Source organism: Haematobia irritans, chromosome 3 (genome assembly GCF_050003625.1).
Source record: "Haematobia irritans isolate KBUSLIRL chromosome 3, ASM5000362v1, whole genome shotgun sequence".
NCBI classification, from domain to species: domain Eukaryota; kingdom Metazoa; phylum Arthropoda; class Insecta; order Diptera; family Muscidae; genus Haematobia; species Haematobia irritans.
The window spans coordinates 159185398-159210922 of record NC_134399.1 but is presented as its reverse complement, the minus strand read 5'-3'; the positions used below and the strand labels follow the sequence as shown (position 1 = coordinate 159210922).

The window sequence follows — 25525 nt, the reverse complement described above, 5'->3', positions numbered from 1 at the left end:
AACATAACATAATGAAAAATGGAATATATAAGAAGAATGCCACTCACTTTTCGGAAAATCAGGCGATACATATATATGGGAGCTATATCAAAATCTAAACCAATTTCGATTATTTATTGCAGGTATAGTTAGTATGATAGGAAGGCACCGTGGTGCTATGGTTAACATGCAAGGCGTCATACACAAGGTCGTGGGTTCTGTTCCTACATCGACCGAACACCAAAAAGTTTTTCAGCGGTGGACTATACCACTTCAGTAATGCTGGTGACATTTCTGAGTGTTTCAAAGCTTCTATAAGTGGTTTCACTGCAATGTGGAACGCAATTCGGACTCGCCTATAAATAGGATGTCCCTTGTCATTGAGCTTAACATGGAATCGGGCAGCACACAGTGATAAGAGAGAAGTTCACCACAGTGAGCCTGATACATCGGACTGTCACCTAACCTTACCTAAGCTAGTTCGATAGAATATAACATTTTGCCAACTTTTAGTAAGATCGGTTAATAAATTATGGTTTTATAGTAAAATTTGGGAAAATCGGGCTATACATGTATACCCAGCAAAAAAAAATGGAAGTTGTTCTACAAACATTTCTTTTGAAGCCCCGGAATCCCCCACAGATTTTTTCCACTTCCGATGCAATAATTTTGGAGAAGTCCACAACCATTTATTTTAAAGCGCATCTCGGGATCCCCCATCGATTTTTTCCGCTTCCTATGCAATCCTTTTGGACAATTGTATTGCTCAAAAAAGAATATAAAATCAATAAAAAAGTAAAAAAAAAAATAATAAAAAATAAAATTAAAATTTCATCCCCGCTGGCGTCTGAACCTGTGTCGTACGACTTTTTCAAAATTACGGTAATTTTTAATTTGTTGTTGATTTTTAATGGAAAAATATATTTATAAACAAGTATAAACGGCCGTAAGTTCGGCCAGGCCGAAGCTTATGTACCCTCCACCATGGATGGCGTAGAAACTTCTACTGAAGACTGTCATCCACAATCGAATTACTTGGGTTGCGGTAACACTTGCCGATGGCAAGGTATCTTAAAACTTCCTAACACCGTCTTCTATAAAATAAAATTTTGACAAAATTTTCAATAGATTTAAAATTTTGACAACATTCTCTATAGAATTAAAATTTTGACAAAATTTTCTGTAGAAATAAAATTTTGCCAAGATTTTCTATAGAAATAAAGTTTGACAAAATTTTCTATAGAAATAAAATTTTGGTAGATTATTTTTGGCTCGAGTGGCAACCATGATTATGAACCGATATGGACCAATTTTTGTGTGACTGGGGATCGGCTATATATAACTCTAGACCGATATGGACCAAATTTGGCATGGTTATTAGCCAAGAGGCTCCGGAGGACAAATCTGGGGATCGGTCTATATGGGGGCTATATATAATTATGGACCGATATGGACCAATTCTTGCATGGTTGTTAGAGACCATATACTAACACCACGTACCAAATTTCAACCGGATGGGATAAATTTTGTTCCTGGCAAGAGGCTCGGGAGGACAAATCTGGGGATCGGTTTATATGGGGGCTATATATAATTATGGACCGATATGGAGCAATTTTTGCACGGTTGTTAGAGACCATATACTAACACCACGTACCAAATTTCAGCCTGATCGGATGAATTTTGCTCCTCTAAGGGGCTCCGGAGGTCAAATCTGGGGATCGGTTTATATGGAGGCTATATATAATTATAGACCGATATGGACCAATTTTTGCATGGTTGTTACAGACCATATACTAATAGCATGTACCAAATTTCAGCCGGAGCGGATGAAATTTGCTTCTCTTAGAGGGTCCGCAAACCAAATCTGGGGATCGGTTTATATGGGGGCTATATATAATTATGGACCGATATGGACCAATTTTGGCATGGTTGTTAGAGACCATATACTAACACCACGTACCAAATTTCAACCGGATCGGATAAATCTTGCTCTTGCAAGAGGCTCGGGAGGACAAATCTGGGGATCGGTTAATATGGGGGCTATATATAATTATGGATCGATGTGGAACAATTTTTGCATAATTGTTAGAGACCGTATAGTAACACCACGTACCAAATTTCAACCGGATCGGATAAATCTTGCTCCTGCAAGAAGCTCGGGAGGACAACTCTGGGGATCGGTTTATATGGGGGCTATATATAATTGTGGACCGATATGGAGCAATTTTTGCATGGTTGTTAAAGACCATATACTAACACCACGTACCAAATTTCAACCGGATCGGAAATTTGCTCCTGTAAGAGGCTCCGAAGGTCAAATCTGGGGATAGGTTTATATATGGGCTATATCGGTTAATATGGGGGCTATATATAATTATGGATCGATGTGGAACAATTTTTGCATAATTGTTAGAGACCGTATAGTAACACCACGTACCAAATTTCAACCGGATCGGATAAATCTTGCTCCTGCAAGAAGCTCGGGAGGACAACTCTGGGGATCGGTTTATATGGGGGCTATATATAATTGTGGACCGATATGGAGCAATTTTTGCATGGTTGTTAAAGACCATATACTAACACCACGTACCAAATTTCAACCGGATCGGAAATTTGCTCCTGTAAGAGGCTCCGAAGGTCAAATCTGGGGATAGGTTTATATATGGGCTATATATAATTATGGACCGATATGGACCAATTTTTGCATGGTTGTTAGAGACCATATACTTACACCATGTACCAAATTTCAGGCAGATCGGATGAAATATGTTACTCTTATAGGCTCCGCAAGCCAAATCTGGGGGTCCGTTTATATGGGGGCTATACGTAAAAGTGGACCGATATGGACCATTTGCAATACCATCCGACCTACATCAATAACAGCTACTTGTGTCAAGTTTGTAGTCGATAGATTGTTTCGTTCGGAAGTTGGCGTGATTTCAACAGACGGACGGACATGCTTAGATCGACTCAGAACTTCACCACGACCCAGAATATATATATACTTTATGGGAGTCTTAGAGCAATATTTCGATGTGTTACAAACGGAATGACAAAGTTAATATACCCCCCATCCTATGGTGGTGGGTATAAACATGTTAATAATCTCACCGGTGGTGAGATTTTATTTATTTTTTCATTTATACTAACAAAGAACTTCCCGAGAGGTGGTTAGAATGTTATCTACTGGTGTCATATTACGATCATATCATAAAAATTTGAATTGACGTTTCAATGCTTCGTAATCAATGGCGTTTGCGGCTGAGTGTGCTATGGTTATGGTGCCAACAAACCCAGGTGCAACCCCCAGTCGGAGCGAAAAAGTTCAAATTGAAAAAATTAAATAATTAGAAACTAAAAAATATTGATAAAAATAAAAAGTGAAATGGCGGATTTTTTTTCTTCGTTCATATACATTTTTAAGGAACAACTTCTAAAGCAAAGTATCCGGAAACGAAGTACTTCTGTCCTATGACAAGCCCATATAAAATTCATTGGAGATTATCTAAGTTTGCACTACTTCCGGATCACAAGTTGGGGATCCAAACTACTTTTTTGAAAGCTTCTTTTTTGCTGGGTATGGAAGCAATATCTAAATCTGAATCGATTTCGATTAAATTATACATACGTGAAGGCTACTATAAAAAATTATTTTGTGTTGAATTTGAAGACAATAGGTCAGGCGCTACCTATGGGGGCTATATCTAAATTCCGATCCGATGTTTTCTTTTAATTGATGCCTAATCATTATACAGTAAAACATGTCGGTCGTTAATCTGGATTTATCTTATATTTAACGCAAAGAAGATTTTTTATTTCTCTTTAATTTTATTTTTTCGGTAATTTCTACTGTCCAATGCCGGGCATTAACTATTTTATGAATACAAATAAGTTCAGTGTAAATTCAAGGACAAGAAAATGTTCGTAGACTTCAAAAAATAAACAACGGCTTAGCAAAAATGATAATGCTTTGGCGCCAATAATTTTTTCTACCTTATTTTAACAACGCATTGTGAAAATCCCAAAAAGTGGAGAAAAAATTTGGGTCTATTTTTACAATTTTTGTACTAAACAATTTTACTTTTTTTCTGTGTACTTTAAAAAGTCAATAACATTACAACTCACTTTCATTGAATGGTCATTACAACATCTGTTACAAAGGTACATTTTAATGTATATATTTTTTTGTTTTTTGATTAATTTATCTACTATATGTCCACCACAATGATGATGGCTATTACAACTGCAGTCGCTTAGATAGGTAATTAAAACATTTGTAAATTACAAAATTCATTCATGGAAATATTTAAGTTTTTTTTGTTGTTTTGAGTTATGTTGCATTTACAACCAGTACGGACACAATGTTATTGTGGCAAAAATTCCAACTTCTATGGGAGTTGAGTGATTGCATTTACAGGCTCCGTAGTACTTTCCATTCATAGATGCAAGCAGATATGCAACAATGTGTATACAGCCACACTTTTTCGTATATCTCAACTGACACATTGATGTGAATGAATGTAGTTTTTCATTTCGTTCATTCATTCATTCATGCCTTCGCTAACAACAACATTCACTTGGTTGGAAATGGAGGGAGGGGATTTTGTTATGATTTTATTTCAAAAGAATGCGAAATTCATTTTTATAAAATTTTTCTCTAGCTCTTTTTTTTCTTGTTGTCTACAACAATAAAAAAATGCATTCAAGCATTCAATTCCAGCAATTACTGTCGCACGCTTTAGCTTTGTGGGATCTATCTAAAATGGGACTTACGGCGTCAACGAATTCGAAAACTATAAATATGAAAAAAATTATTTCAAGTTTGTATTTGATAAGAAGAATAAATCAAACTATGCTAGAGACCACGTTGGGATTATTGCCTGTATAAGGTTTACAAAGTGGCTGATATACAATGCACCCATCTTTAGATTTACATCATTGCTGAAACGCTCATCTGACATTTATTTAGTGAGAGTTAATTGCTTATAAGGTCACAAAAGCATTTAGAAATAAAGTTATTCGTGATGAATTTGTGAACAAACAAAATGATGGAGGGCAGCTGAATATGTACACCTTCGATTAGCAAGCAAGGCTCAAACGTATTCGATGGTTCTTCGCTTCCTTTATACCGCAATGGTTATATCTAAAAACTCTCCGTATCTCAATCCGTTGGACTTTTACGCCTGGGGCATTTTGGAGAGTAAGGTTCGCGCTAAAAAATTCCAAAGTGTCGTTCATCTAAAGATGGAGCTTTGCCGGGAATAGGCCAAAATAGCACAAAGAGAGAGTTACGTGCAGCATAACTCGTGTCCGACATTTCTTGATTATAAAGAATGACATTAAACAGCGGACAAAATTAGGACTTGTGTTTAATTTAATTTATTAAACATAAGACCCGATAGCCTGATAAACAATTCTGAAGTCGCAGTCGAGTTGACGGTTGCCACACAAGCCAAAAATATTCTACCAAAATTTGGAGAAAATTTTACCAAAGAAAAAAATCGTATTTTGTCCAAAATTTAATACTATAGAAAATTTGTGAAGTAATTTTGTCAAAATTTGATTTCTATAGAAAATTTTGTCGAAAATTTTGTTTCTATAAGAATTTTGTCGAAAATTTTGTTTCTATAGAAAATTTTGTCAAAATTTTATTTCTATAGAAAATTTTGTCAAAATTTTATTTCTATTGTTGTTTTTGATCTCAGCTTAAAGCCATGCATTGACTAAACTACAACTGTAGCTTAACCAACAGAGGAAAAGTATGCTTGTCAAATTTATTTGGGCAAAGCCCTATAGACTGCAAGATGGTTGGATGTACAGCTGTTTCGGAATTACCACATTCCTCATCAGCATCCTCTACTTGCAGCAAAACTATCAACCAATTATCAGAATAAATTCGGGTAATTCGCTCAACCCAAAGTGAACTACACTTGAACCTCCCGAAAAAGGGTTTGATAGTCAGCTACTGCCAAAACAAATTTGCCAGCATATCTCTTTTCCTTTGCCAAACTCAAATCGTCGATTTAGTAGTAGTGTAGCCGACTATCAAACCCTTTTTCGGGAGGTTCAAGTGTAGTTCACTTTGGGTTGAGTGAATTACCCGAATTTATTCTGATAATTGGTTGATAGTTTTGCTGCAAGTAGAGGAATGTGGTAATTCCGAAACAGCTGTACATCCAACCATCTTGCAGTCTATAGGGCTTTGCCCAAATAAATTTGACAAGCATACTTTTCCTCTGTTGGTTAAGCTACACTTGTAGTTTAGTCAATGCATGGCTTTAAGCTGAGATCAAAAACAACAATAACGATTGAAGAGAAGCCAACAATAACAAACAAAACGAAAATTTTATTTCTATAGAAAATTTTGTCAAAATTTTATTTCTATAGAAAATTTTGTCAAAATTTTATTTCCATTTGTTTTGTTTTGTTATTGTTGGTTTTGTTCTTTAAGCATTGTTGTTGTTTTTTTATTTCAGCTTAAAACCATACATTGACTAAACTACAAGAGTAGCTTAACCAACAGAGGAAAAGAATGTTTGTCAAATTTATTTGGGCAAAGCCCTATAGACTGCAAGATGGTTGGATGGACGCACGTTTCGGAATTACCACATTCCTCATCAGCATCCTCTACTTGCAGCAAAACTATCAACCAATTATCAGAATAAATTCAGGCAGTTTATTAAACCCAACAAAAACCACACTTGAACCCTCCGAAAAAAGGTTTTACATTGATAGCCGGCTTATGCCGAAACTGCCTGAATTTATTCTGATAATTGGTTGATAGTTTTGCTGCAAGTAGAGGATGCTGATGAGGAATGTGGTAATTCCGAAACGTGCGTCCATCCAACCATCTTGCAGTCTATAGGGCTTTGCCCAAATAAATTTGACAAACATTCTTTTCCTCTGTTGGTTAAGCTACTCTTGTAGTTTAGTCAATGTATGGTTTTAAGCTGAAATAAAAAAACAACAAAATTTTATTTCTATAGAAAATTTTGTCAAAATTTTATTTCTATAGAAAATTTTGTCAAAATTTTATTTCTATAGAAAATTTTGTCAAAATTTTAATTCTATAGAAAATTTTATCAAAATTTTATTTCTATATAAAATTTTGTCACAATTTTAATTCTATAAAAATTTTTGTCAAAATTTTATTTCTATAGAAAATTTTGTTAAAATTTTATGTCTATAGAAATTTTGTCAAAATTTTATTTCTATAAAAATTTTGTCAAAATTTTATTTCTATAGAAAATTGTTTCAAAATTTTATTTCTATAAAAAATTTTGTCAACATTTTTTTCTATAGAACATTTTGTCAACATTTTATTGCTATAGATAATTTTATTTCTATAGAAAATTTTTTGTCAAAATTGTATTTCTATAAAAATACAATTCTATCGAATATTTTGCCAAAATTTTAATTCTATAAAATATTTTGTCAAAATTTTATTTCTGTAGAAAATTTCGTCAACATTTTATTGCTGTAGAAAATTTTATCAAATTTTTATTTCTATAGATTTTTTTTTCTATAGGAATTTTGTCAAAGTTTTATTTCTATAGAAAAATTTTTGTCAAAATTTGATTTCTATAGAAAAAAATGATTTGTCAAAATTTATTTCTATAGAAAACATTTTTTTTTCAAAATTTTATTTTTAGAGGATTTTTTTTAATTTTATTTATATAAAAACATTTTTGTCAAAATTTTATTTCTATAGAAAATTTTGTCAAAATTTCATTTTTACAGAAAATTTTGTTAATATTTTGTTATTATAGAATATTTTGTCAAAATTTTATTTCTATAGCAAATTTTGTTAAAAATTTATTTCAATAGCAAATTTTATCAATCTTTGTTCTATAGCAAAATTTGTGAAAATATTATTTCTATAGAATTTTTTGCTCAACATTTTATTTCTATAGAAAACTTTTTGTCAAAATCTTATTTCTATAGAAAATTTTGTCAAAATTTGATTTCTATAGAAAAGTTTTCAAAATTTTGTTTCTATAGCAAATGTTGTTAAAATTTTATAGAAAATTTTGTCAAAATTTCATTTATATAGAAAATTTTGTCAAAATTTTATTTCTATAGAAAATTTTATCAAAATTTTATTTCTATAGAAAATTTTGTCAAAATTGTATTCTATAGAAAATTTTGTCAAAATTTTATTTCTATAGAAAATTTTGTCAAAATTTTATTTCTATAGAAAATTTTGTCATCATTTTATTTCTAAAGAAAATTTTGTCAACATTTTATTTCTATAAAAAATCTTGTCAACATTTTATTGCTATAGAAAATTTTGTCAAAGTTTTATTTCTATAGAAAAAATTTTTCAAAATTGTATTTCTATAGAAAAAAATTATTTGTCAAAATTTTAATTCTATAGAAAATTTTGTCAACATTTTATTGCTACAGAAAATGTTGTCAAATTTTATTTCTATGGAAAATGTTTTGTCAAAATTTTTTTCACAATTTTATTTCTATAGAAAAAAATTTTTTTGTCAAAATTTTATTTCTATAGAAAATTTTTTTATGTCAAATTTTTATTTCTATAGAAAACAATTTTTTTCCAAAATTTTATTTCTAAATAAAATTTTTTTGTCAAAATTTTATTTCTGTAGGATTTTTATACCCACCACCATGGGATGGGGGGTATATTAACTTTGTCATTCCGTTTGTAACACATCGAAATATTGCTCTAAGACCCCATAAAGTATATATATTCTGGGTCGTGGTGAAATTCTGAGTCGATCTGAGCATGTCCGTCCGTCCGTCCGTCCGTCTGTTGAAATCACGCTAACTTCCGAACGAAACAAGCTATCGACTTGAAACTTGGCACAAGTAGTTGTTATTGATGTAGGTCGGATGGTATTGCAAATGGGCCATATCGGTCCACTTTTACGTATAGCCCCCATATAAACGGACCCCAAAATTTGGCTTGCGAGGCCTTTAAGAGAAGCAAATTTCATCCGATCCGGCTGAAATTTGGTACATGGTGTCAGTATATGGTCCCTAACAACCATGCAAAAATTGGTCCACATCGGTCCATAATTATATATAGCCCCCATATAAACCGATCCCCCGATTTGGCTTGCGAGGCCCCTAAGAGAAGCAAATTTCATCCGATCCGGCTGAAATTTGGTACATGGTGTCAGTATATGGTCTCTAACAACCATGCAAAAATTGGTCCACATCGGTCCATAATTATATATAGCCCCCATATAAACCGATCCCCCGATTTGGCTTGCGAGCCCTCTAAGAGAAGCAAATTTCATCCGATCCGGCTGAAATATGGTACATGGTGTTAGTATATGGTCTCTAACAACCATGCAAAAATTGGTCCACATCGGTCCATAATTATATATAGCCCCCATATAAACCGATCCCTCGATTTGGCTTGCGAGACCGCTAAGAGAAGCAAATTTCATCCGATCCGGCTGAAATTTTGTACGTGATGTTAGTATATGGTCTATAACAACCATGCAAAAATTGGTCCACATCGGTTCATAATTATATATAGCCACCATATAAACCGATCACCAGATTTGACCTCCGGAACCTGTTGGAAGACCTAAATTCATCTGATTCAGTTGAAATTTGGTACGTGGTGTTAATATATGGCCTCAAACTCCCATGCAAAAATTGGTCGATATCGGTCCATAATTATATATAGGCCCCAATAAACCGATCCCCAGATTTGACCACCTGAGCCCCTTGGAAGAGCAAAATTCTTGCCATTCGGTTGAAATTTGGTACGTGATGTTAGTATATGGTATCCAACAACCATGCAGGAATTGGTTCCTATCAGTCCATAATTATATATAGCTCCCATATCCCATATAAACCGATCCCCAGATTTGACCTCCGGTGCCTTTTGGAGAAGCAAAATTCATCCGATATGCTTGAAATTTGGTACGTGGTGGTAGTATATGATATTTAACAGCCATGCCAAAAGTGGTCCACATCAGTCCATAATCGTACATAGCCCCATATAAACCGATCCCGAGATTTGGTTTTGGAACCTCTTGGAAGAGCAAAATTCATCCGAGTGAGTTGAAATTTGGTACATTGTGCTAGTATATGGTCGTTAACAACCATGCCTAACTAGGTTCATATCGGTCTATAGTTATATATGGCCCTCAGATAAATCGATCCCCAATCACACAAAAATTGGTCCATATCAAGTTCATAATTGTATATAGCCCCCATATAAGCGACCCCCATATTTCAATTCTGGTTCTCTACACCCTCAAAAAAAATCGCTTCTTTAACATATGTTCCAAACATATTTTGCAGGAAGCACATATATTATTGCATACTGCCGAAACATTAATATGTTTGTTTTATGTGAACATATTATATGTTTGGAAGCATTTTGAGCCAAAAATATTATATGCTTGGAAGAATTTTTCCCAAACACGATTGTGCTCATTCCCTAACATACTCGTAATTTTCACTTCCACGAAATTTTTTAGTTATTGGCACCTTTCTCTGTAATACAAATAATGTTGAAGAAATTATTCACTTTTATAAATTTTTTAAATTTTACCTTTCGCCTGCACGGAGAATCGAACCGAGGACCATACAGTTTGTAAGCCAACACACTATCCACTGGGCTACGTAGCTGTTATAGTCACCAGTAGATAATTATCGTTTTAAGTTACATTTATATAGCATAGTTTGCAGCGCCCACGAGCCCATGCAAACATAACATTATTTAACAGAAACATACATTTGTTTGCCACGTGGAGCAGTGGTTAGCATGTCTGCCTTGCATGCAAAGGGTCGTGGGTTCAATCCCTGCTCCGACCGAACATTTTTTTTTAATTTACACATTTATATTTATACTATATAAAATTTTTTTAAATGAAACTTCGAAATGTGCGTTATTAAAGATTTATAGTCAGTAACAGTGCTTGATATAAACGAAATTGACTGATTTTTGGATAAAATATTATTTTTTATTGCAAAAATAACAATTTAGTAATAAAAAACTGTTTTTGGACAAAACTTTAAAATTTGGAAGGAATTCAAAAACTAACAAAAGAAGAACGTGGAGTCGAGTATAAACATACATACATAATTTTATAATATAAACATAAATTTATTTAGGAGTGAACAGTTTTTTACTAGCATTTAACACCATCGCTCTAAAATTCCTTTTATTTTTCTTTAATAATTCATTTTAAAGAAAATAAACTTTTTAAATTGTTTTAGCTGTAAAACTCGAACATAATGCCCGCTTTTATATTTGATGGTGTCCGTCAACTCCTCGTGGACTACTTTTTAATAAAGAGAAACTAAACTTTGTTTTTTTTACATTTTACTGTGTATTTTTTCACTATTTCCTCCTTATTTCATTTTACCGTCCCAACTCTAAAAAGAGTATAGTGCCCTTTCGTTATTTTTATGAAGACCCCTGATTTCTTTTAACGAACCAAGAAAAAAATAATGCCAAAATGATAAACAAAACACATGTCCACACATACATAAAATGCTGCTCTCAAGGCGAAAACATAAGCTGTTTGTTTTTCAAATGTCTATTCTCTTGGTTCAGAATGTATATTATCTTTATTCAAATTAAATAATATTTAGACTTAAACATATCAAATTTTTGGCCTTATCATAAAACAGTTTTCCGAAACAACATACAAGCGGTTTCACAGAAATTGTTCTCTTTTGACTCTTTTGCTGTGTTATATTGATATCTTTCGTCAACTCTCCCGGTTTCCATCTCTATTTCTCTCTATACTCTCTCTGTCGCTTTGAATAAAATATCACAACATATGCATGTTTAGTTGAAATTTGTAAATTTATATATGTTTGTATTCACACATATGATTTTTATGAAACATTCATGCCCCAAACATAATATATTCTAACATATTAACATAGATGTCCCAAACATTTAGTGTTAGTTTAGGAAAATTACATGTTCGCACTTAAATATATTGTGGTTTAAAATCGTGCCCGAAACACATTTTGTTTATATCGGAACATATGAAAAACATATTTTTCTAACAGTGTACGTACAAAAAGTCCATATCGATTCGTAATTATTTGTAGACTTAACTATACATAACTTTTTTGTCTAATATATACCATGTATGGACTAAATCACAATCTTTCGTAGAAGTTTCTACGCAATCCATGGTGGTGGGTACATAAGATTCGGCCAGGCCGAACTTGCGGCTGTATGTACTTGTTTTTTTAACTTTTATTTATATTGAAAAATTTTTGTCAAAATTTTATTTCTATAGCAAATTTTGTTAAAATTTTATTTCAATAGCTAACTTTAAAAATTTTTTTCCCATAACAAATTTTGTGAAAGTTAGGTTAGGTGGCAGCCCGACATATCAGGCTCACTTAGACTATTCAGTCCATTGTGATACCACATTGGTGAACTTCTCTCTCTTATCACTGAGTGCTGCCCGATTCCATGTTTAGCTCAATGACAAGGGACTTACTTTTTATAGCCGACTCCGAACGGCGTTCCACATTGCAGTGAAACCACTTAGAGAAGCTTTGGAACCCTCAGAAATGTCACCAGCATTACTGAGGTGGGATAATCCACCGCTGAAAACTTTTTGGTGTTCGGTCGAAGCAGGAATCGAACCCATGACCTTGTGTATGCAAGGCGGGCATGCTAACCATTGCACCACGGTGGTTCCCAAAATGTGAAAATGTTATTTCTATAGATTTTTTTTCCAAAATTTTATTTCTATAGAAAATTTTTTGCTCAAAATTTTATTTCTATAGAAAACTTTTTGTCAAAATTTTATTTCTCCGGGGTCCTGTTTATCACACAGTGCTTACAGAATATCCGAAAAAAATGTGATAAAAATTTTGAGTGAATATTAAGTCTTAAATTGGCATCTCTGTTCCGACTCGGCAATAAAAATCAGGTCCTATATCAGTCAGATGAAAATACAGCTTTACCTTTTGATGTAATACAAAATTCTTCTTGCAATTTTCGTGAAAAATATAATCGATGTAATTACACTACCCAATTACGAATTTAGGTAGAGCCCTTACAATTGCAATGCCATTGGTAGCCAAGCGCCTTTTAACTGGTGATTGCATGTATATGCGAGAATCCAATAGTTGTTTGCAACATTGCGCATGAATGGATTGGCGACGATTGGACAAACCAACAGCCAGATGAATAGGCAAACTAAACTCACGACTCGACGAACGGACAGACAGTGTTTGGCTTATTTTCATTTAGTCGTGTGTCTCTAGCTGGCTTGTTTTGTTGGTGTTTTTTTTTTTTTTGCCATTTTCCTTCATTTTTTGGTATTGTCTGTGACATAGACAACGTTTACATAGTTCGCTGAGTCTGCGCAGTTGACACAGTTTCCCATTGTTGGCGCTCTCTGTGTGTGCTGATTTTCGTTGGCATTGTTGCTGCCATGGCTGTGAGTGGTGGCTTGAGACTGTGTCACCACCACACATCACAACTGTTTTCAAGGTATGTGGGCCGAACGTATGTTTGTTACGATTTCCGTTTTTCGCGCATGTTTGATTTGCAATCAAGAGACGCCGCGCGTCACAACATCGTTTGTTTCTGCATTGCAATTACAACAAAAACAAAACAACACCAGGCAAACGGAACATATGATTTCGCTTTCGATTTCGTTGCGGCAGAAAAATTGCCAGAGTAGTTTTGATTTTTTTCGGCCTGGGGGGTTACTCTGTATTGCGATACGAAAGCAAATGCGATGCGATAGTTAAATGCGTTAAGAGTACAATTCGGTACTCTGTATCACTTGCGCAAACGCTTTCGCAAAGTAAACTGAAAATATGGTAACGCTTTAGCAAAATAAAGCGAAAATATGACAACGCTGGCTGCACAATGTAAACAATAACGAAAATGATAAAAAGAAATGTCAGAAAATTGTAAATAAAAACATTTTAAACAATCTTCCGTTCGGTGCGTGTTCTTTTAAAACTTGCTAATCGTTTATAACAAAAAAGTAATAATTATGGATTCGATAGCGTTATGGTTTGAAGAAAATTAACATGAACGAATTACAAGAAGAATTTTGCGAGATCGGTCAAATATACTCTCCCTAAGTGACCACGGGTAAGAAAATGGAAACTCAAATTATGTGACAAACGTTTTCGAATATTTCATTTTTATAGATTTCGTCTTAATAAAGATGCGTTTATGTATGTATTAAACGCTATTAAAGACGACCTCGTCGTTCCAAATAAATCCACAGCCATTCCAACTCCAATAAAAGTGGCCGCTGCTTTGAAATTGCTTGGACAAGGTGGTTATCTACAAATCGGCCAAGACCATCTTTTAGGACTATCAGAGCAATCTATGTCGCGCTGCTTAAAAGAAGTTTGCGAGGTGATTGAACGAATACTTTGTCCCAAGCACATACAATTTGAGGTAACTGCGGAAGAGACCATAAAGTCTACCAAAGTTTGGAACTGACGTTGCTGTGTCTGTAACTTTTTTGGTTTTTCCCTAAAACAATAAACAATTTAGATACAAATATAAAAATTTAATTGTGCTTACTTACATATTTGTTACTTTGCGATTGCTATTTTGTTTGCGCACGATTTTTGCGATCAACGAACGAGTTTGACATACGCTTTCGCATTATAGAGTGCGGTGATGCCAGATTTGCGAAAACTAGATGCGCAAGGTAGATACGAAAACGAATTACTGAGTACCAATTACTCGATTCGCGACAATTTTTCTTACGCATCGCAATACAGAGTAACCCCCCTGGTTTTTTTTCTTGTTTTAATTAACAATTATTGTTACCAACCTATCTAGCTATCTAGCTACGAAATAAGAAAATACAACATCGTCACAATCACGCAACCTTAATTTTATGTCATAAGGAAATTCAAAATTGCAACATACTTTCAGAGAAATCAAGGATTTAATATGGCTTCACAATTAACTTTTATATGGATTAAAAGAAAGCGTTTGAATTTCAAAATGCAGCCATGACGGAAACAATTATGTATGAGGGCATAATTTTATTTGAAATTTTATATCATAGATATCATTGCATATCAATTGCTGATTACTTCTGAATAATAATTTCACATTATACATTATTATGAAAAATTATATATTATCATATTGTATATTATATATTATATATTATTGTTATTATTATTTTATATTATTGTTCCACAAACATTTCTTTTAAAGCCCATCCCAGAATCCCCCATCTAGTTTTTTCAACTACCGATGCAGTCCTTTTGGACAAGTCCACAAACATTTCTTCTAAAGAGCATCGCGGGATCTCCCAATGATTTTTTTCCACGTCCGATGCAGTCCTTTTGGAGAAGTACACAAACATTTTATCTAAAGCGCATCTTGGGATCCCCCAATGATTTTTTTCTACTTCCGATGCAGTCCTTGTGGACAAGTATTAGAAAGAACGCAATCAGGCTATTTTAAGTGCAAATTTTGGACAATTAAATTTTACAAAATAATAGAAAACTAATAAAAATTTAAAAAATTGAAAATTAATAAAAATGTAAAAAAAAATAATAATAATAATAAATAAATTTTATCCCCGCTGGGATTTGGACCTGTGCCGTTTGACTTTTTCGCTTCCATGAAAGTTCTTTTGAGAAGGATTTGCAAATTACGAGAATTTTTAATTTTTTGTTGATTTTTAATGGAAAAAATATATGAATACGATAATATATGCCGAAAATAAAAAATAACAAGTAAGGAAAGTCTAAAGTCGATCGGGGCCGACTATATTATACCCTGCACCACTTTGTACATCTAAATTTTCGATACCATATCACATCCGTTAAATGTGTTGGGGGCTATATATAAAGGTTTGTCCCAAATACATACATTTAAATATCACTCGATCTGGACAGAATTTGATAGACTTCTACAAATTCTATAGACTCAACATTTAAGTCGGCTAATGCACTAGGGTGGAACACAATGTTAGTAAAAAACAAGTAAGGAAAGTCTAAAGTCGGGCGGTGCCGACTATATTATACCCTGTACCACTTTGTAGATCTACATTTTCGATACCATATCACATCCGTCAAATGTGTTGGGTGCTATATATAAAGGTTTGTCCCAAATACATACATTTAAATATCACTCGATCTGGACAGAATTTGATAGACTTCTACAAAATTTATATACTCAAAATTTATGTCGGCTAATGCACTAGGGTGGAACACAATGTCAGCAAGCAGTGGCGATTTTACAAGGAAAATGTTGGTATTTTGACCATTTTTGTCGAAATCTGAAAAACATATATATGGGAGCTATATCTAAATCTGAACCGATTTCAACCAAATTTGGCACGCATAGCAACAATGCTAATCATACTCCCTGTGCAAAATTTCAACTGAATCGGAGTTAAAAATTGGCCTCTGTGGTCATATGAGTGTAAATCGGGCGAAAGCTATATATGGGAGCTATATCTAAATCTGAACCGATTTCAACCAAATTTGGCTCGCATAGCTAAAATGCTAATTCTACTCCCTGTGCAAAACTTCAACTAAATCGAAGCAAAAAATTGGCCTCTGTGGTCATATGAGTGTAAATCGGGCGAAAGCTATATATGGGAGCTATATCTAAATCTGAACCGATTTCAACCAAATTTGCCACGCATAGCTACAATGCTAATTCTACTCCCTGTGCAAAATTTCAAACAAATTGGGGTAAAACTCTGGCTTCTGGGACCGTATTAGTCTATATCGGGCGAAAAATATATATGGGAGCTATATCTAAATCTGAACCGATTTCAATAAAATTTGGCAAACTTGACTACAGTACTAATTGTTCTTCTTGTGCAAAATTTTAAGCAAATTAGGGTAAAACTCTGGCTTCGGGGGCCATATAAGTCCATATCGGGCGAAATATATATATATGGGAGCTATATCTAAATCTGAACCGATTTCTTCCAAAATCAATAGGGATCTATTCTGAGCCAAAACAAATACTTGTGCCAAATTTGAAGTCCATTGGACTAAAACTGCGACCTAGACTTTGATTACAAAAATGTGTTCACGGACAGACGGACATGGCTATATCGACTCAAAAGCCCACCCTGAGCATTTTTGCCAAAGACACCATGTGTCGATCTCGTCTCCTTCTGGGTGCTGCAAACATATGCACTAACTTATAATACCCTGTTCCACATTGTGCAGCAGGGTATAAAAATATGGTAAACGTTTAAATCTGAAGCAATTTTAAGGAAAAAGTTTATTTATGATTTATCGCTCATATATGTATTGGAAGTATAGGAAAATTAGAGTAATTTTTACAACTTTTCGACTAAGCAGTGGCGATTTTACAAGGAAAATGTTGGTATTTTGACCATTTTTGTTGAAATCAGAAAACCACATATATGGGAGCTATATCTAAATCTGAACCGATTTTAACCAAATTTGGCACGCATAGCAACAATGCTAATTCTACTCCCTGTGCAAAATTTCAACTAAATCGGAGTTAAAAATTGGCCTCTGTGGTCATATGAGTGTAAATCGGGCGAAAGCTATATATGGGAGCTATATCTAAATCTGAACCGATTTCAACCAAATTTGGCACGCATTGCAACAATGCTAATTCTACTCCCTGTGCAAAATTTCAACTAAATCGGAGTTAAAAATTGGCCTCTGTGGTCATATGAGTGTAAATCGGGCGAAAGCTATATATGGGAGCTATATCTAATTCTGAACCGATTTCAACCAAATTTGGCACGCATAGCTACAATGCTAATTCTACTCCCTGTGCAAAATTTCAACTAAATCGGAGTTAAAAATTGGCCTCTGTGGTCATATGAGTGTAAATCGGGCGAAAGCTATATATGGGAGCTATATCTAAATCTGAACCGATTTCAACCAAATTTGGCACGCATAGCTACAATGCTAATTCTACTCCCAGTGCAAAATTTCAACCAAATTGGGGTAAAACTCTAGCTTCTGGGACAATATTAGTCCATATCGTGCGAAAGATATATATGGGAGCTATATCTAAATCTGAACCGATTTCAATAAAATTTGGCAAACTTGACTACAGTACTAATTGTTCTTCTTGTGCAAAATTTTAAGCAAATTAGGGTAAAACTCTGGCTTCGGGGGCCATATAAGTCCATATCGGGCGAAATATATATATATGGGAGCTATATCTAAATCTGAACCGATTTCTTCCAAAATCAATAGGGATCTATTATGAGCCAAAACAAATACTTGTGCCAAATTTGAAGTCGATTGGACTAAAACTGCGACCAAGACGTTGATTACAAAAATGTGTTCACGGACAGACGGACAGACGGACATGGCTATATCGACTCAGGAGCCCACCCTGAGCATTTTTGCCAAAGACACCATGTGTCTATCTCGTCTCCTTCTGGGTGTTGCAAACATATGCACTAACTTATAATACCCTGTTCCACAGTGTGGAGCAGGGTATAAAAACGATGCATAACATAAAAAAATAATTTTTTAGAAAACGATTTGATAAAAAAAAACTTGCCGCTGGTGAGATTTGAACCTGCGTTTCTTATTTTTTCGTTCATACTAATAAAGAACATCTAGAGAAGCAATTAGAATGTTATTCCTTCACTGTTAGAAAAGTATGTTTTTCATATGTTCCGATATAAACAAAATGTGTTTCGGGCACAATTTTTAAACACAATATATTTAAGTGCCAACATGTAATGTTCCTAAACTAACACTAAATGTTTGGGACACATATGTTAATATGTTAAAATATATTATGTTTGGGGCATGAATGTTTCATAAAAATAATATGTGTGAATGTAAACATATATAAATTTACAAAATTTCGAGTAAATATTTATATGTTTACAATTTCTGTGAAACGGTTGTATGTTGTTTCGGAAAACTGCTTTATGATAAGGCCAAAAATTTTATATGCTAAATATTATTTAATTTGAATATTAGAATGAGTATTAGGAGTAAAGAGTGTAGACATTCGGAACCAAGAGCATAGAGATTTGAAAACAACAGTATGTGTTTTCGCCTTGAGAGGAGAATTTTATGTATGTGTGGACAAGTGTTTTGTTTATCATTTTGGCATTATGGACACACATTTTTTAACGGCCTTAAAGGTAAAAATGAAATTAAGTACAAAACACGATAAGTTTTAAAGGCATTTAAAATGGTGTTAAATGCTAGTAAAAAACGGTTAACGCCTAAATACATTATAAAATTATTTATGTATGTTTATACTCTTCTTTTGTTAGAGTTTTTGATTGTCTTCCAAAATTCCAAACGTTTATACCAAAAACAGTTTTTTGCTATAAAATTGTTATTTTTGCAAAAAAATAATAATATTTTATTCAAAAGCCATTTCGTTTATATCAAGCACTGTTTCTGACTGTAAATCTTTAATAACCCACATTTCGAAGTTTCATTATAAAAATTTAATATAGGTCGGAGCAGGAATTGAACCCACGAACCTTTGCATGCAAGGCAGGCATGCTAACCACTGCTCCACGTGGCCAACAAATGTATGTTTCTTTTAAATAATGTTATGTTTGCATGGGCTCGTGGGCGCTGCAAACTATGCTATATAAATGTAACTTATAACGATAATTGTCTACTGGTGACTATAACTGCTACGTAGCGCAGTGGATAGTGTGTTGGCTTACAAACTGTATGGTTCTCGCTTCGATTCTCCGTCCAGGCGAAAGGTAAAATTTAAAAAATTGAATAATTTCTTCAACATTATTTGTATTACAGAAAAAGGTACCAATAACTAACAATTTCGTAGAAGTGAAAATTATGTTAGGGAATGAGCTCAATCTTCTTTGGGGAAAAATTCTTCCAAGCATATAATATGTTTGGGCTCAAAATGCTTCCAAACATATAAACATATTAATGTTTCGGCAGTATCCAATAATATATGTGCTTCCTGTAAAATATGTTTGGAACATATGTTAGAGAAGCGATTTTTTTTGAGGGTGTTGGTGTCGTATTACGATCATATCACAAACATTTGAATTGACCTTTCGACGCTTTCTGTTCAATGGCGTTTGTGGCTGAGTGTGCTAAGGCGTTCTGTTATGGTGCCAGTAAACCCAGGTTCAATCCCTGGTCGGAGCGAAAAAGTTTTTCAAATTGTAAAAATTAGATAGTAGGAAATTAATAGTGTACTAAAACATATGGACGAAAAAAAAGTGAATTTGGTTGATTTTTTTTTTTTTTGCTTTTTAAATTTCTTTATTCAAATTAACTTCCAGGGTACAACTTCTAAAGCAATGCAAAGGATCCAAAAAGGGAGTACTTCCGTCCTACGGCAAGCCCATGTAAAATTCATTGGAGATGATCCAAGTTTGCACTACTTCCGGATCACAGATTGGGGATCCAACTACTTTTTTGGAAGCTCTTTTTTTGCTGGGATGCTATATAAATATAACTTATATGGATATTTATCTATTGATGACCATAACAGGTACATAGCTCAGTGGTTAGTGTGTTGGCTTACAAAGTGCATGGTCCACGGTTCGATTCTCCGTCCAGGCGAAAGGTAAAAAAATTTAAAATAATAACAGGTACATAGCTCAGTGGTTAGTGTGTTGGCGTACAAAGTGCATGGTCCGCGGTTCGATTCTCCGTCCAGGCGAAAGGTAAAAAAAATTATAAAATCATATAATTTCTTCTACATTGTTGGTATTACAGGAAATGGTGTTAAGAACTAAAAAACCTCGTTGATGTGAGAAAGATGTGAGGGAAAATGCAATTAGCAAGAAAACAATGTTTTTTTTTTTTTGAGTTTGTCTTTATGATTTTTTTTTTTTACATCCTGGAAAAGAATAAACGTTTATCACAAAAAGTATATACTTTTCTTCCAAATACACTTCCTTACAGCGAAAAGCAAAAGAGAAACGAACTTTGTTTGTCTAAAATTTCGTTTGGGAGTAAGGAATTATTTTTTTGCGTGTATATATTTGAGAAAAATTTTCTATAGAAATACATTTTTAGAAAAATGTTCTATAAAAAATGTTCTATAAAAAAAAAAAATCTATAGAACTAAAATTTTAACAACATTTTCTGTAGAAATAAAATTTTGAGAAAATTTTAGATAGAAATAAAATTTTGAGAAATTTTCTATAGAACTAAAATTTTGACAAAATTTTCTATAGAAATAAAATTTTGATAAAATTTTCTATAGAAAAAAAATTTTGACAAAATTTTCTATAGAAATAAAATATTAATAAAATTTTCTATAGAAATAAAATATAGACAAAATTTTCTATAGAACTAAAATTTTGACAAAATTTTCTATAGGACTAAAATTTTGACAACATTTTCTGTAGAAATAAAATTTTGAGAAAATTTTAGATAGAAATAAAATTTTGAGAAATTTTCTATAGAAATAAAATATTGATAAAATTTTCTAGAGAAATAAAATTTTGACAAAATTTTCCATAGAAATAAAATTTTGCTAAAAAAAGATTAAATCCCCAAATTTATGGAAACTCCCCACCAGATCCCCTAGTCCCCAACTTAAAAATTTCGAAAAAAAATATCCCCAATACTGGCAACACTGCTGAAAAGTCACCTTGCCATGTCTTTCTAAATATTGTGTTTATCACTTAACGTTTGGCTCAAACGACTCAATTGAATTCGGTACAAATCTCTTGTGATTTCTTCACCCGGTTGCACCACATCAAGCTTTTCCCACTAAATACACAGCACAAGCTTGTTTCCTAGGATATTTGACTTTGCCGTCAATGTTGAGGCATGTTTGGGATAAGCATAAAAATTTTCGCTTGCTATTGTCGTAGTGAATGCACTTTCCATCACCAGTAACGATGCAATTCAAAAAAAAAACGTTCCTTTCTTGCTCTTCGCTAGTGAAAAATCGCTTTTCGTCGTCTCTTGGTTTCAACTCCTATGGTAACCAATTTCCCGGCTTTTGAATCATTCCCGATATTTTCAATCGATGGAAAATTGCATAACTTGTAACGTGTTCTCATCGAGTAATGTTTCCAATTTAGTATATTCTTCGGTTGTCCTGGACGTTCTTTGTCACTCACATCAAAATCACCATTTCTGAAATGCATAAACCACCTTTAGCACCCCAGCGAAAAAGAGCTTCCACAAAAGTAGTTTGGTTCTCCAACTTGTGATCAAGAACGATTGCAAATCTGGATCATCTCTATGAATTTTAGATGTGCTTGTCATAGGACAGAAATACTTCATTTTCGGATCCTTCGTATTGCTTTTTGCCTCGGAAATTAATTTGAATGAAGAATTTTAAATAACTAAAAAAATGTTTCACCAATTTCGCTTTTTATTATTATCAATATTTTTCATTACACTTTTATTTTCTTATTATCTAAATTTTACAATTTTAAAAACTTTTTCGCTCCCACCGGGGTTTGAAACTAGGTGTGTTGGCACCATAACAGAACATTAAATTAATGTTGTTTACACTCCGGGCAAGTGGCACATACTAAAAATGAAAGGTATGAAATGAGGGTATGGAACATAATTTCAGTATTACCTGATGCATATATCCCGAACTACGACATCGGATGTCAATTCTGGTATTACTATTACTTTTCCAAAAATTTTGCAAAAATTCAAAAATTGGACCCAATTTGAATATGGGTCTGGGAAGACACTTAAAGATTTACAAACAATGATGTAAATCGCCCTTGATTAGTTTGCATCTTTCCGCCTCATTACATTAAACATTTTTTGTTACATATGACATGACACTACTGCCTATAACATAAATAAATTCACACTTAAACAAAGTGCGAAGTATTTGAAATTCGTTTGCAAAATCTTTTTATATTACACGCACTTCCCTGCCCAGCTATAAAGATTTTTTTGCATCAAAAACTTTTTTATGTTTGTTTAATTTGCTAAGCAGAATCACTGTTTCGTTTATCTTAATTGTTAAATCTTTTCATAGATTTATTTTTTCAAGCTTAGGTTTGTTTTATTAGTTAAACGTAATAATATGTTACGTCATTTCCTTTTTAGCATAAAGTTGTACACTCAAAAAAAAAATAAAATTTGTTAGAAACAATTTGGCATGAATCACAAAATCGTATCATATCATATTGGACAAATACCACTCTTAGCCAATTATTTTGTATTTAAAGTTAACTTACCATATATGATATGCTATCATATCATAAAGGCTGGCTGATATGTAATGCAACGAAGAAAAGCCCCCATATGTTGCATTTTGTTTGTTTTTTTTTTATTTATTTTTTTATTTTATAGTTCAATCTGCCGGAAACAACATCAAATTTTAAAATCAGTTAGATTTAGTTAGGATTTTATTTCAAAAACAAGTTAGGCCTATTTAGATCAGTTATAATAACAATAATAAATTTCTTCGAGTTTGGCACGAGTTATGACCTTTAAATGTCCGGCAAAGCCATCAAAGGCTGCACGAAAGTGGCTTTGCGGTATGTTGGTTAATTTCTGGCGAAGCGCCGTCTTGAAAAAATCGATATTTGTTAGTGCCAACTTTACTCTCCAAAATGCTCCAGGCTCAAAAGTCCAACGGCTTGGGATCATGGTTGCCACAGTTGGTAGAAATCTACCAAAAATGGTAGATTTTTTTACTGTTTGGTAGATTGGTAAAATTTTGAAAACAATTTCTATAGAAATGAAATTTTTACAAATTTTTCTTTAGAAATAAAATGTTGGCAACATTTTCTATAGAAATAAAATGTTGGCAAAATTTTCTATAGAAATAAAATTTTGACAAAGTTTTCTATAAAAATAAAATTTTGACAAAATTTTCTATAAAAATTAAAAAATTTTGCCAAAATTTTCTTTAAAAATAAAATTTTGACAAACTTTTCTATAGAAATAAAATTTTAACAAATTTTGCTATAGAAATAAAATTTTGACAAACTTTTCTATAGATATATAATTTTTACTAAATTTTCTATAGAAATAAAATTTTGACAACATTTTCTTTAGAAATAAAATGTTGGCAACATTTTCTATAGAAATAAAATTTTGGCAAAATTGTCTATAGAAATAAAATTTTGACAAAGTTTCTATAAAAATAAAATTTTGACAAAATTTTCTATAAAAATAAAATTTTGCCAAATTTTCTATAAAAATAAAATTTAAATAAAATTTGGCAAAATTTTCTTTAGAAATAAAATTTTGACAAACTTTTCTATAGAAATAAAATTTTAACAAATTTTGCTATAGAAATAAAATTTTGACAAAATTTTCTATAGATATATAATGTTGACAAACTTTTCTATAGATATAAAATTTTTACAAAATTTTCTATTGAAATAAAATTTTGACAAAATTTTCAGTAGAAATAAAATGTTGACAAAATTTTATACAGACCAAAAATGGTAAAATTTTCTATAGAAATAAAATTTTGATAAAATTTTCTATAGAAATAAAATTTTGACAAAATTTTCTATAAAAATAAAATTTTGCCAAAATTTTCTTTAGAAATAAAATTTTGACAAACTTTTCTATAGAAATAAAATTTTAACAAATTTTGCTATAGAAATAAAATTTTGACAAAATTTTCTATAGATATATAATGTTGACAAGCTTTTCTATAGATATAAAATTTTTACAAAATTTTCTATAGAAATAAAATTTTGACAAAATTTTCAGTAGAAATAAAATTTTGACAAAATTTTATACAGACCAAAAATGGTAAAATTTTCTATAGAAATAAAATTTTGATATTTTTTTCTATAGAAATAACATTTTGATAAAATTTTCTATAGAACTAAAATGTTGACAGAATTTTTTATAGAAATAAAATTTTGTCAAAAATTTTTATAGAAATAAAATTTTGACAGAATTTTCTATAGACATAAAATTTTGACAGAATTTTCTATAAAAATAAAATTTTGACAAAATTTTCTATAGAAATAAAATCTTGAAAAATTTTTCTATTGAAATATAGAAATTTTGACATAATTTTCTACAGAAATAAATTTTTGACAAAATTTTCTATAAAAATAAACTTTTGACGAAATTTTCTATAGAAATAAAATTTAGAAAAATATTTCTATTGAAATATAGAAATTTTGACAAAGTTTTCTTTAGAAATAAAATTTTGACGAACTTTTCTATAGAAATAAAATTTTGACAAAATTTTCCATAGAAATAAAATTTTGACAAAATTTTATACAGACCAAAAATGGTAAAATTTTCTATAGAAATAAAATTTTGATAAAATTTTCTATAGAAATAAAATTTTGACAATATTTTCTATAAAAATAAAATTTTGCCAAAATTTTCTTTAGAAATAAAATTTTGACAAACTTTTCTATAGAAATAAAATATTAACAAATTTTGCTATAGAAATAAAATTTTGACAAAATTTTCTATAGATATATAATGTTGACAAGCTTTTCTATAGATATAAAATTTTGACAAAATTTTCAGTAGAAATAAAATTTTGACAAAATTTTGTCAAAATTTTATACAGACCAAAAATGGTAAAATTTTCTATAGAAATAAAATTTTGATATTTTTTTCTATAGAAATAACATTTTGATAAAATTTTCTATAGAATTTTTTATAGAAATAAAATTTTGTCAAAAATTTTTAT

At 32.0% G+C, this 25525-nt stretch overlaps 1 protein-coding gene and 3 long non-coding RNA genes across 4 annotated transcripts in view; 3 read left to right on the top strand and 1 right to left on the bottom strand.

Annotated features, from left to right (window-relative positions):
- The window catches only part of LOC142228544 (tRNA dimethylallyltransferase), a 591910-nt gene that overhangs the window by 495549 nt on the left and 70836 nt on the right, over positions 1–25525 (top strand). The gene's annotated exons all lie outside the window — the stretch shown is intronic.
- LOC142228549 (uncharacterized) lies at positions 13242–15536 on the top strand. The gene is made up of 2 exons (XR_012720204.1): positions 13242–13441; positions 15152–15536. It is a non-coding gene; the product is annotated as an uncharacterized LOC142228549 (long non-coding RNA).
- On the top strand, positions 13649–14485 carry LOC142228547 (uncharacterized). The gene is made up of 2 exons (XR_012720203.1): positions 13649–14056; positions 14116–14485. It is a non-coding gene; the product is annotated as an uncharacterized LOC142228547 (long non-coding RNA).
- LOC142228546 (uncharacterized) lies at positions 14078–14717 on the bottom strand. Its single transcript, XR_012720202.1, has 2 exons — positions 14505–14717; positions 14078–14449 (listed from the first exon to the last, which is right to left on the bottom strand). It is a non-coding gene; the product is annotated as an uncharacterized LOC142228546 (long non-coding RNA).